Source organism: Cyprinodon tularosa, unplaced genomic scaffold (genome assembly GCF_016077235.1).
Source record: "Cyprinodon tularosa strain WSP-4 unplaced genomic scaffold, ASM1607723v1 ctg124, whole genome shotgun sequence".
Classification (NCBI taxonomy): Eukaryota; Metazoa; Chordata; class Actinopteri; order Cyprinodontiformes; family Cyprinodontidae; genus Cyprinodon; species Cyprinodon tularosa.
In genome coordinates this window covers 1,067,185-1,081,611 of record NW_024038048.1, presented here as the reverse complement: position 1 = coordinate 1,081,611, position 14,427 = coordinate 1,067,185, and positions in this window count along the sequence as shown.

Below are 14,427 nucleotides of genomic sequence, written 5' to 3'. Positions count from 1 at the left end.
TAACACAAGGAATTTTATAATGACTTCTTTTTATTGTGCCGCGTAAAAACTTTACTTGGCCTTACAGATTTGACGATTGTCTATCATCTCTTTATAGTATTCTATTATTCAACTTGGTTGAATGGTGTTGTTGCAATTATAAAAATCTGGTTATTATTGGAATGTCACGATAAAGTAATCAAGAATCAAAATTATTGAAAATGTCTAAAAAAGGCTGAAAAAAACACACATATATCCTCACAGTGGTTATTGATACTTCTTGCAAGCCTCTTTATTACTTTAGCAAATTTTTCTGTAGCATTTAACAAAGTTGGGGCACATAGATAACAAAAGCTCTAGTTCTCATTAAAGATTTCTGTGTTAGTCTGCCCACATGTTTTACATCACTATGCTACTGAAAGCACTTTCTGCCACAGGTCTATCAGTTTTTAATTCAAAATATCCTGATATTTTTAGAAGATTTTGATGGATTAACTTTAAAAAGGTCCACAGGACCTTAAGAAGGGAAAGTGCCCTAGAGCATCACAGACGTTCTACCATGCCAAACATAGTAGTAGGTAAGTTCAATCTTGGTTTCATCTCTCAGTCACAGGAGAATTTAGTTAAAAGCACATGTTTGAGATGGTAGAAAAGAAAATATATTCTCTGCCATGACTCTTAAACTAGAGGATGGCTTGTAAGTCCATTATTTTGTATTTTTTCTTTTTTTCAAGGCGGAATCATTTCTCTAAAACTTAAGATCAGATTTCCATGAATGTTCAGTGTAATTCTCTCCTGCTGCAATAAAAACTAATTCCTAAATCCAATCTTCTTTACATGAGGGGAAAAAATATAGAGAGTGTTTCACTGTAAAGTTTTATTTAACACATATGCTCTCTCTTGCTCTCTGTGTCTCGTGTGGAGAACTAACTTGTCAAGTTAGTAAATAAAAACAGGTACTTAATGGACTTCTGGGTCTCGTCGTGTGTTCTGGGTTTTGTCGTTCAGTCTCTAAAAATGGAGCTGCCTCGTTCTGGAGTGATGGGAGAAAAGTTGTAAGGGTCTCTCCTTCCTGTTTATAGTTTCTCTGCTGCTAATGCTTTGTCTCAGGAGATGACACACAAACCTGCAGCTGATTAAAGCAGTGGCAGACAGGTTTAAGAATAACAAAAGGACAAAGATTTGAAAATAGCACAGTGCTCTGCTACAACTTATCTCTCATTCATGATATCGGATGAGAAGTCTTGTCAGGTAATCTGTTAACATGTTGCTACTTGTTTTTTTTACACTTGTTGCTCAGTTTTATAGTCTGAAACTTTTTTTTTTTTTTTTTGTGAAACCAACTAAAATGTTAAAGACAAATAAAATTACATGCAAAAAAGGCCAACAATAGACCATAAAAGTGAATCTTAAATATTGCTTGATAGATATTGATTACAAACAGGAAGTTGTTCTAAATCTGTAAAAACGTAAAGGTATAGTTAAGGATTTGGGAGAATTTTTAAAAGACCAGCTCTCTCCACTTAAAAAAAAAGCACAACCCTGTACTTGCGAGAGGGACAACTATTAAGCCCATGCAAGAGTTTAAAAGTTGCTGTTTGCATCGCTTATACAAGCTTACTTTCCAAAAGAAGATTTGCAATTTTTCCACTATGTCAGACTCACCACTGGTAAGTAAAAATGGGAACGAGTGCGTCGGACAGCCTAATGTAAACATATCACCAGAATGATTGACAATTAGAAGGACCACTTATTTTGATGATTCACCCAAAAAAGAACACCCTCCACTACAATTTAACATGATTTAGATTATGACACAGTTAGCCTATATAGAGACATTGGAGGTCTCCCTTTTGTTATATCCGATTATCTTTTAATTAAATTTTCTAACTAACTGGCAGCTTGGATGAAGCTGGAGCTTTGAAAAAGATCTGCTTGAATTGTTGCTCTACACAAGATTTCAGATTTGCAACAGTAGAGACTCTACTCTTTGTGATGCTTCATGAATTTTCAATGAGAAACAGAACCAGACTCCAGGCAGCCTAGTGAAGCGTGCGCACTGCACCCATGAAGCCACGTTGCTGTAAGTCAGGCAGAATGAGATCTGGCACTAAACTGCTATGTCAACCTCTTGATTTCCCTGTAAAGATGTCAATATAGCTATAAGTGCTCTATATCTACAGGGTATGAGGCTATTTTGATGTGATGATGGTGTAAAAATATGATAGAAAGTATTAAATGTAAGTTTTTGACTAATAGTAATAGATATATAATTAAAAAGAGCCTGTTTGATTTATAATACCAGGCGGATCATTTAGATTGATGCTCTAAGAGAATGGCAGGAAACACTGACCCAAACAGTCTTCTGACCTTTGAGGACAACCTGTGTGTGGGAGGTCTCAGCCAATTGGGAGAAAACGGGGTCAAGCTCCATTTCACATTGTTTTTAGGGCAAAAGGGGTCTCAAATCTCCAACAAAGAGCTTACCTTCTGGCCTCCAACAAGATGAGAGTCTTTCTTGATAGATGATCAGGATTTACTACTTGGTTCCAGCCAAAAGACTGAATGGCCTCTTAATATTTTTTAGTTTTGAACTACAGGTTCTCAATAGGAATACAATACTTTGTTCCTCCTGGGTTGGTCAGGCTCCGTCTTAGATGAATGCTGGAACATGGATGCTTCAAACACTAGAACAAGAAACTGTTTGTTATAGTTAAATTTTTTCAGACTGAGCCAAATCTGGAGTACCAAATTAGAAAGCCATAATTAGTATTATTATTAATATGCTAATCTTGGTCACCTCTTTAAGGTCTTTAGAACAACACCATTAATTTGCTAAATATAGAGAGCTTTATTTAATGTGGTATTTGAAGAATTGAAAAAGTTTTTTGTACACCTTTTTCTATAAATCTGTCTTTGTTGTTTGTCTTTTGCAATACAAGGATTGATTATCTTTCCACTCAGGGGTGTAAAAAGCTTAATCAGTAATTGAACAGTTATTTTCATAATGGATTGGGTTATAATAAAATATTAGCTTGATTTTTAAATTATAGGTTTTAAATTATTGGTAATTCACTCTGATCCACGCAGGATCAAAGAGTTATATATCCACTAAAATCTCTCTATATAACTTGAGTAACATTTTTGATGAAGTTGTAGAAATTGTAGAAACAAGTTGTAGAAATGCCACATCCCTTTTTAGCTATAATCTAATCTAGGATATATAAATGGCTGCTATTGCAATTAATAAATATATCTTTCCTTAAAAGAAGATCCTCTCACCATATGTAATCATTTTATTGTCCCTTGTATCCCTCTCTCCAAATGTTTGAGTGTTTCTTGTTGTCCTAAGATTATCTTCCCCATCGTGGTAGTTGGGCAGCCTTTAGTTATACTATGCTGATGAAATTTCTCAGTCATCCAGGTCATAGTCATTCCGTAAAAATTAAAAAAATATCCACTGGACTTGGTTTTCAAGATTTGAATGTCTGGATTCAAATGTCTGGATCCGCAGTGAGTTTGAGGCCCCGTCCACACGAAGACGAACCCTGGCCTAAACGCACAAATTTTTTACCAAACCAGCCTCTCATCCACACGAAGCCGGCGTTTCGGGGGTCTGTAAACGATCTTTTTTTTATTCAGCCTTCAGAGTGGGAAGATTCTAAAACGCCGTTTTCGCGTTTCCATCTTTACGCCCTAACCGCATTTTTTTTTTTACACGCATGCGTCATAGCGTCGCCTCTAAACACGCATGCGCGACACATCACAACAACAATGGCGCCGTTGCTGCTAATGCTACTCACCCTGCTGTCGGGCTTACAACAGAATCTTCTTCTTCTGGAATATCTCCAGGAAGAACAGAGCAATATCGACCACATAGTTCAGCACCTGAATTTGACTTAACTACGAAAATAGACCCGCAGGGCAACCATGTATAAATATTAGTGCGCATGCCCAACATTTCATCGCTTATTTTTGCTTTGGCACCACAGCGCCACTTACAGGCCTGGCATACATTTTGCAGCGTTTTCATGCATTCGTGTGGACGCTCACATTTATTTTACATCTCCGTCTTTACGGCAAACGTTTTGGAAAATATCAGCGTTTCGTGTTCGTTTTGACTTCGTGTGGACGGGGCCTGAGTCTTATATAGATAATGCCTTGTATCGCTTGGAAACATGCAAATGGTAACCGATGAATGGGTCGTTTGGTTCCATCGTTAGCCTGTAATATCTGAAACTCTTAAACCGACTCTTAACAATCATAGACAGGTTTCAGGTATTACAGGAGACAAATCCCCCCTTAACGGCAATCCCCCCCTTTACCGACCGACCCTTAAAATCATAGACAGGTTCAGATATTACAGGCTAACAATGGAACCAAATGACCCATTCATCGGTTACCATTTGCATGTTTCCAAGCGATACAAGGCTTTAGTTATACTAGTTATACATGAAGCAAATTAGCTGTGATGTCTTGCAAATAGGCCAAGTGATGCAGAGATGAGTTGTTCCACTAAGCAGGGCTTTAAGTCAAAGAGGTAATATTTAGAGATGAAGTGTGTACGCTATTTCAGGAACTCTATAGAAAGCAAACTAAGAACAAGTGCCAGCAGCTGTCTCCTCACCCCATCAAGTCAGAAAACCACCAGGATTTACATTTTGTACTAAATGGTTTGGCTGATTTATGCCGCAGTGTGTTTAACACTGCAGGGTGTCAATAAAGTTTCCTCTCCTTACAATCTGATAGTAATCCATGTCTTTGCATTGTACATTTTTATAAGATTTACAAGGGCACAACTGATCAGATTTGAAAGGCCTGATCTGATCTAAAATGTTTCATGTTAACATGTCACATTGAAGGTTATAATATAATTGGTTTGATCAGAAAGAAATTTCATATGAAAGAGAGACGATTAGTGTCCTCAACCACTCAGATCTCTGGAGTTAAATGATCTCTGCATGTGTGTGCGAAGTCAGTGTGACGTTTTTCCCCCAAAATTAGAAAGTTCCACAAACACATAAAGGATTTAAACTGATCAAACACTTGTAACATGTATGCATCATATTCGGATCATTTTATTTGGTGTCCATGTGAACAGAGATTTCAGATTTCCGATCAACCAATGTTTAGATTGGGGAAATTTAATACATGTAAACATCTCTATTCACATGCTGAGGAGTTAGATTTATTTGGATGAAGAAAAGATCGGATTAAATACAAAAAGCCCAAATTCCAAAGACATTTTTTGTCACAACGACTCTGGCAGCATTTTCAGGGAAGCCATGTTGACTTTTGATGCTAAGATCAGTGAGAAAACTCAAACTGTAAGGGAGTAGTTCTTGTTTATCTTTAATGCTAAAAACATTAAAATTTTACAGGATCAGCATTCTTTATTCTTTTTGTCAGTTAAATGACACTACTTGGAAAACACTGGTATTTAGGGAGTTGAGACTTGCTCTTAAAAATTTGTTTGCTCTAATGTCCTTTTCGTCTTACTTTGAAGTTCTGCTTTCTATCATTTGAGCCGTCAGTGCTCACTACTGATAATAACCAAACAAGTCTCTGGTGCAAATCGCTGCTTAGCATGCCACTTCACAATCACAAGCATTGTTAAGATATTATACCAATGGCTCCTTCTGTTTATGTAGGGAGCAAGATGTCTTTTTTTTCTCCCACAGTCAAACCTAACACATGCTACCCATATGTTTCAGGAACTGTGTCATCGAAAACACACATTGATAAATCTCTCCAGAGACTAAGGAATGAAGAGGGTTATGCATAATTGGCCCATGTTTGGAAAGGAGCAGATCCCACATTTTACCTCTCTTCAGGGAGAGCCGAAGTGAATGGAAAACAGAAAACATTATCAGCTCATGCTAGATGTGAGATAAACAATTTAATGGATGGCTGAACTTTTTTAAAGCCTGAAGAAGTTTATTCATTAATCAAGACTCAAGCTTGATTATTGATGGATCTGATAATTCAATTCAAATGTGTTTTTTTAACTTTATATTGAATATCTGTCTATATTTTCTATGGGAGATTTCCATTCTACTCAGCATGCAGGGGTGCACTACTGAAAATGTTTTTTCTAGGTTTATCACCACCTCCTAGCATTGTTGAAACTTCCCTCTTAAGTCAACATCTCCGCTCTGGGCAATTGTCCTAGTAATGGGCTCATAAAGGGTGTGAGTGTGTCAGATCCTGGCGTCAAAGCAGTTGTGTCCAGTTTAACACCGGCTTCTTGATTTAATGGCCATGTGACATTAGGCATGGTAGTACCCTGAGGTTATCTGTGTCTGGAGCCAGACTTGGAGTCTGCCCATCAGGCCTTGTTCCCCCCTTTCTCAGTCTCCCTCTTAATGTTCACATTTTGGGTCAGTCTACTCTTTCTGCAGCCCTCAGGGAAGCTTGAGCTGGTTCTCAGGCTCCTGATTAGGGGTACCAAAGCGTCCTGTAAAAACTCCTGCAGATCAAAAAGCTGAACATGGTTGGAAATGCAATCCAGAGAACCAGCCTAATCAAAGTCAAATTTAAAAGACTCAAAATTTCAGTTAGATTTCAGGTGATGGGATTTTGATGAAGGTTGATGGCAATGAGAAATTCCTTTCTTTTCAAACTGCGCAGAGTTAAAAGCTCAGACCACCATTGTGACTGATAACCGCAAAACATTGAAGTGCTCACTTACTGCTGGCATCAGGATCACATTTACCAAAAAAAAACAGCATCATCTGTGAGCATAATGGCCTCCTGTGACGCTCCACACAGAATCTCTAAATTCCCACATGGGAGACAAAATGAAAAGCTCTCCTCTCCAGACATGAATATTCAAACTGAACAAGTTAACATGAAACATTTGTTAACATCCATGCATGCTTTTCAAATGACTGTTAATTTTTTTTCAGCCTGAAGCCACAAACTCATTAGCAGCAGGCATTCTCTAGAAGGGATTAACATCACATAAAGCTAAAAAATGTGCAATCTGTGTTTGATACATAGTTGTCGACTAAAATCAGGCTCAAACAATTGGGGAATTACTTCTGAGGGCAACATCTTCAAATTTACAACCTTTCTTTTCTTGACAAAGATCAAAAAGAAGCACTAAAGACTAAGTTTTTAAAAAAAGGACAGCTGAAAACAAAACTGGATGCTATAGAAGAGCAAAGTTATGTTTGGGATGCCATTAGTGTATTCACAATGACAGCAGAGATTTGTGAAAATTATCTTGGAGACCCAGTAGACCAGTACCTTATAGAGACATTTAAAAGCAGTTTTTAAAGACCCTTTATAACAAATGCTGTTTAAAGTAAATTCTTGTCAGCATCCAGGTTGGGCATTCACATTTCTCCAAACAGCTGTGTGCCAAATACTTCATATCAGGGGAACATGCAATAATTATACTCTACATTACACCTCAGAAAGCAATACTGCCTACAAAAAACTGTCACATGACATAAACTCTATCAATCGACTGATAGGTTTCTCAAAAAAAAAAATAATAATAATCAAACTGATGACACTCTTCTGAGCTATAGGGAAAATAACATACTGAAGTAAAAGTATATAAACACTTTTTCCTTATGGCCCAGACACAAACACATGAACACACATGAACTGCTGTAGCCAATTAAGAATGAAGAAGGAAAATCTAAAGAGAAGGGAAGATTTCTTTGAATCAAGAGATCATTTTGCATCACCAGATGTTTGCAGGGAAAGAAGACATGAAAAATGTAGTTAAGTTATACATTTATTTATACTTTCTAGCTGTCAAGTCTTTGGTTAAGTTATTTGTAGTAGCTTTGGCATAAAGGATGTTCTTTCCTCATTCTTTGGTTCCTGCAGTTGGATCCAAGATTGCAATTATTCCGTTAAGTCGTTCCCAACAGAGAAACTAAGCTTGATGGCTGAGGAGAAATCTCCCCTATTCACCAGTTAACCTCCATGTAAACAAATGGCTTTATTAAAATGAATCCTTCAATATTATCATGTGTTATTATGACTTACAAAGTAAATGTATTTCTGTTTGGTTTTCTTTGTTTTTTGTTTCTATTACATCTGATGGTGATCTGGACTAGCTGAGTTACAACCAGTAACTTGGGACATATGCTATTTCCCTCTTATAGCCATCGTCAAACAAGCAACAACCAGTTTGGCACCTGGGTGCAAAGCTTTGGCCTGATAACAAGCTACTGCACTCCAGCCCTCATTAGTTGGAGCGACGTGTGGTAAACACATGGCTGATCCAAATGGCTCCTATTCATTAAAGTTTTAACCTCCTTCAATTCCACCAGATGTTTTGAATTATATCATAAAGCTTACTTTCTATCTTCATCTCCAAAAAATTCATTGCTCTGCTCTAAATTATCTGTTCAACTTTAGATAAAGAGCATGAAATGTGGGAGCCTGATCAGTAACATACGAGAAACAAGTGAACCGTGCCACATCACCACAGTTCATGTCCCTACAAGGTGCATCCACTTAGCTTTCGTGTTTTGGGACAAGATAGCTGTTGACAGGCCGCAGGTGTTCACATCCGACCACCTTACCGTTCAAAAAGCAGTGCCGCTGTTTTAAAAGGTAAGAGGGAAGCCCTACATGCCCTTACAGGCTGAACTCCTTACATGCTCAAAGAGCTGTGTCTCCTGTTGAGGGACAAGCACAGAAAAAGGTCAGACAGCCATCCCTAAGGGGACAAAAGGGGAGAGTTGGTCAGACCTCCATCTTCCTCCTGAACAAACCAGAAGACGTTGGTAAGAGGGACAACATCCTCTTTTACTTCACCCACAGTTAAATAACAATAGGAAGTTACTGGACCATGGTGTCCCTTAAATGATGGCATAGCTCATTTGGTAAGGAAATGACAAATCATTACAGAGCAGAGATGAAAGTCTAAAATTTAATAATTTCACCAGATCAGTTTAAGGAAGAAACTTTCTGGATTATAAATCCCTCTTTTTGATCAGGGCTGTGGATCCATTCCATGCCGGTTAAATGGCCGATATCCCTTTTTAATGGTGAATGTATTGCTTTTTTGTTTTGTTTTTTGGCAGCTTGTTTCTGTAATAGAAACATTCAATAGTTGTATTAATGCAAACATATAAGAATGTGGTAAAAAGGAAGATAGCTATAATGTATTATCTGTCCAAAATGTTTAACATAAACAAGTTTACATGTTTATATCAATGTCATAAAGGCCAAAACATTTGAAATCATCATGGGAAATTTTAGTTAAAGTAGCAGCAATTTTAAGGAAACACATCTATCCATCCATCTTCTACTGCTTATCCATCAGGGTGACAAGGGGCTAATGCCTCTTTTGAGGAGTCTATGGTAAAGAGGCAGGACTCACCCTGGTTAGGTGGCAGGTCTATTGCAGGGCAACCCAGAGACATACAACCATGCACACATACCTGAGGGTTATTTAGAGTCTCCAATTAAACTAGTAGTCATGTTTTGTGGACAAGGAGAACATGCAAACTTCATGCAGAAAGACCCTAGGTTGTGGATTAGACCTTCTTGCTGCAAGGCAGTGAAGACTACTGTATTTTACTGAAATCCAGAGTGCAGTTTTGCATGTTTTCCTCTATTACTGATTGCTGCCTTAAATGAAATGGAAAACAGGAAAATAATTTTTCTTTATTGGTAAGTCTAATGCAAGAATTATTTATGTTTTACTAAAGGTTAGTTTTAAGCAAATATTTTGTTTTAAAATATATACATTACATACATAAAATAGAAGATATTAAACTGCAGTTCTCTTACTCAGGCCCCAATCTACCTTACATTTTATTTAAGTGTCCTGTGAGAATTATGATCTAACATTAAGTGAAATACAATGAAATTTTCAGTGGTATTAGTATCTTAATTCAAAGTAATCCCCACATATGTACTAACGCCTAATAAATTATGTAAATGCTGCACAGATATCATGGTAATGACCCTACAGGAATAAAAATAAACCCAATGCAAACCTATCTGCACAGAAGAAAATCCATTCATCTCTAAATTTTGGATTTGAGGAGAATGAAACAGTGTGGGATCTGTTTCTATTCACCCTCACCCTGCAGAAAGCATTTGGCATTCAAACTAGATATTTCGGGGGCACATTGTATTTCCCAAATACAAAAGGTTTTATTTCTTTTTTTTTAAAGAAATTCATGCAGAATTTTGCCTTGTATTAGAAATCATTCACAATACTTTATAATAATACAGCCTTTATTGAGGTAGGTAGTTGTGAGACCATATTCTCCCAAATATTCTCCCTTTCTCCTCTAGAGCAGCCGATTAACTCCCATACAAGATATAATCCCCTTCTTTCCTGCATACTCATTTCATAGATTGCCTCAAACTGTTGTTTTAGCTCCCTTGTTGTTGCTGAGACCTTTAGACTGAACTGACCCCAGTTTTTATGACAGCATTCTTTTCCTAATGCCAGCTCCTTCTCTGGTGAGACCCGTCATGGGAAAGATGCTCTGCCAGAGGTTATATATTCTCAGTCCAGCTGGAATGACTTTGAGAATATGCCACTTATATAGCACAATTCCTGATCTTTAATAATGGTAGATACCACTCACATTTCAATTCTGCTATTCACATCTTATGCACTGTAGTTAACCTCTAAAAAAAAAAAAAAAAAAAAAAACCCAGCCCCAAACCCTGCTGTAGAGACATTGCCACCAGATGGCCGACATCTTCATCCCTGGATTTCAAGTCCTGCCAAGATTCAGGCTTCATTCATCAGACCAGTGGCATGTTGAAGCTTAATCAAAACAAGACTTCATTTACATCCAAACAACAGGTCGTGGGCAGGGTCAGCAATTTTGACCTATTCAAGATTTTATGAACATCTTTATTCTTATTTTGTGTCAGAGAAAGCCTGCGACCATTAAAGCTAAACAATGCCAGGGGATCTGGGTTCCTCCTGCAGATGCAAACCCCAAACAAAGGCTGTTGTTTCCCACAGAAGAGTGGTAGGGAGAGGGTTGGAGGTCAGCACAAAGGGCAAAACAAACATCGCAGGACACAGCAGTGTGAGGATGTAGAGGTCAACGGTTTGGTCTTTAGCCACGTAATGTGAGAAGAAATCCAGAGAAGACAGGAAACGACGAGCAGTCAGGACCTTAAGTAAATATTTATCAGTGCAGTTGAGATAACTCTGAAAAAAAATTTTTTTAAAGTAATTTTGAAAAAAAGGTTGAAGTTTATCTAAAGGTGAGAATATTTTATGAAAAGACTTTTTAATATGGAGCAAGAAAAATTACACTACCTGTTTTTCTTTACATGCATACTTGTTTGAAAAAAAATAAACAAAGCTGATAGTGGGTCAGCTGCTGGGACTGTTTCATATCAATAGTACAGTTATTGGTTTGAATCCAGGTTGGGTTTTTACTTCATTGGACAATGCATGCAACCTTCCTTCATGACCATGAATGGAAAGAAGTGGACATAGGAAAGAGATAGACAGAAAGAAAACGTATTAAAGCAAAACAATGCTGTGGAAGATTCAGCAAATTAACTAACTATAAACTGCTTGCTGTCTTTAAGCAATAGCAAAAGCCTATGGTAAGTATTTTGTATAAATGTGTTCAGTCATAGATATCAATTTATTTTGAGGAATATTGAGAAAATATTAATATGAAAGGTCTAATCATACACACATTTTCAGCCTAATAGTTAATTTTGATCAAATGTGTATTTTAGATCTAATTCCTGTTTGAATTCTATTAAATTCTATTCAAAAGCACTTTATTAATCCCAAAAGGAAATGAGATGTTGCAGTATCTCATAGGGTTTTTTTTAAATACCAGATCCAGTCTATTCTAATGCCATATAGGTATCCATTCCCTTTGCATTTGCTTCTACTGGTAGGTTACAGTTGTTTGAGTCAAATCCCTTCCCCTTTAAGTCAACAATGAGGAGGTTATAGAAAATGACTAAGCGCTTGCTTGTGAAATAGGGTAACCCATGACACATTCAGAGGTAAAAGGTTCTTTTAGGTAGCATTATCAAGGGATCTAAATGAGCAACATATAAATGTTGGACATGGCTAGATGATCTATTTTACTCAGGAGCTGAATGCTATTTGATTTTTTTTTTAGATAGACAGTGCAAAATATTTAACAGATCCAATAAAAAAAATAAAAATGAAATTTCAACAATGGAAATCTCATTTCAGTTGAGCAAAATCTTTATGCACCAAAAGGGTGCCTGACATTGAACAGCGACATTTTATTTAAAACATTCTAAAGCTTATTTTGTGTCACAGAGACTTTAGTAAACAAACTCTAATCACAATTTTTGCCTCTATCTAAAATTCTAAACAAAATATAAAATTTCAAGTGTAAAAGTTTAGAAAAGTTATCAGTAAAAAACTTATTATGGCTTTACTATTATTTACATGAAACTGGTTGAACTAATCTATAATCTCTTAATACCTCTTTTCCCTTGTAAACAGGACAATCAGACTTTATACTTGGTGACTAAGGATAACATAATTTTAATAATGCAGAGAACATGTATAGATAGCTTTATAGATAAGTTATTCTTGAACATAAAAACCACTCTTTATGCACCATGAAAACCATTATCTGATAATAACCATCAAGAGTGGGTGAACAGCTGCAGTCTTCTGTTCAGTAATGAAGCCTATTCTTGTTCCAATACCAAACTTTTCAGTTCTCAGACATCTAAAAGTTATATTTTAAGGGCTGAAGAATGGTATAGGGTTTTCAATTCAAACTATGATGAACTTATTAAAACTGGGAAGAATTTTTTTTTTCCAACTGAAGACCTTCACAAAGAAACAAAACTTTACTTTAATTAACATTATTTTCACTGTAAGTAACTTAACCATGAACATAATTATTGTGGTATTTTTGCATTCAGAAAAAAAAAAATCATCTCTTCCATTTCCAAAATATAATCATTTGAATCCGGCTCAAAATGAGTCAGCCATGCTGCAGTATCATGGTTTAAGGCGGGACATACTACTGTGACAAAAAGGGTTGCTGAGCCCACAACCAAACCAAAATAAACTTGGCCGTGCAGGAGAACACACACACACACACACACACACACACACACACACACACACACACACACACACACACACACACACACACACACACACATATATATATATATATATATATATATATATATATATATATATATATATATATATATATATATATATATATCCCACATTTCATCTCATTCAAATGAGGAACAGTAGGAGATAAAAGCTAAGCTGCTGTGGCTCGTCATGGTGTCTGCTGCCATTTTATTTGTTGTTTTAATTTGGATAAAACCTGAGCGGTAGGTGAGCAGTAGGTGTCACCCAACAAGGAAAGAAGATTTTGCTAAATTTCTCTCCTTTCTACGAAAACATTCCAGATGGAGTCCCACATAAATAATATGTGGAACTAAACCTAAGTGCTACAAATTATTAGTCTGGCATGCCAGGTTTTGTGCAGTATGTTTAACTCTGCTTGATACAAAATGTTTGCTGAAACATAAATATAGGAAATTAAAACACTTAAATAAAGTTTGAAAAACTATTCATCCTGAGGAAAAAATCTACTCCTTGTAAAATTAAATCCAGACTGAGCCTTTTATAGCAAGAACAAGCTCTTTATCAAATTTGGGTCACAACGACCTAAAACCCCTTCTCTGTTATGTTTAGCGCTCCATGAGAGGGTACCTCAGATGATTACCTTTGTGCCTCCAAATACTGTAGGCACCACATGGCTCACAAAGCCCGCTCATCAGGCGAGGCCATGCCAGCAAATGGTCCAAAGTGGGACGGGGCAGGAAGCTGGCCCAAGAGGGGTTTCCTCCCTTTGAAGTGCCAATAATCCAAAAGTCTGTGCATGTGTGTGCTTGTGTGCATTGGGGCTGTTCTCATTGTGAAGACAAGTTAAAGTTTCTATAACTTTTAACTCTATTATATCCTTAAATGTCCTTCTGAAGCCTGTTTTGTAATTCATATACTTCAGGAGTGTTATTTCACATAATGAGAAAGTGTTGTGAGAAGGAAAAACATTCAGTTATTCATACATTTTATCAAGGGCGTAGGTTTGATTTGAACTTTGGTAGGGACACTATTGGCCTGGTGTCATTGGTGCTATGCAATATGCATGTCCTTTTTTATGCTCAATGTGAGCATCCGTACTGATAAGGGGAATTCATTGTTAAAAGAGAAAAACATTTTGCTCCATTAATAAAAATGTTATAAGCTCTACACTCATTAGATGCTGTTTATCAATGTTTGAAGTATCACCGGCTCTGATGAATGTGGAATTAGGACTGTTTTCCACTTTGAAAATGGTTTCATTTGAACGACTAAGAGAGAAGGTAAATACAGTATTTTCTTCTGAAGATATAGAATTGTGCAGAGTTAAACCCCACTCTAATATTTGTACCTACTATTCTCTCTCTGTATCA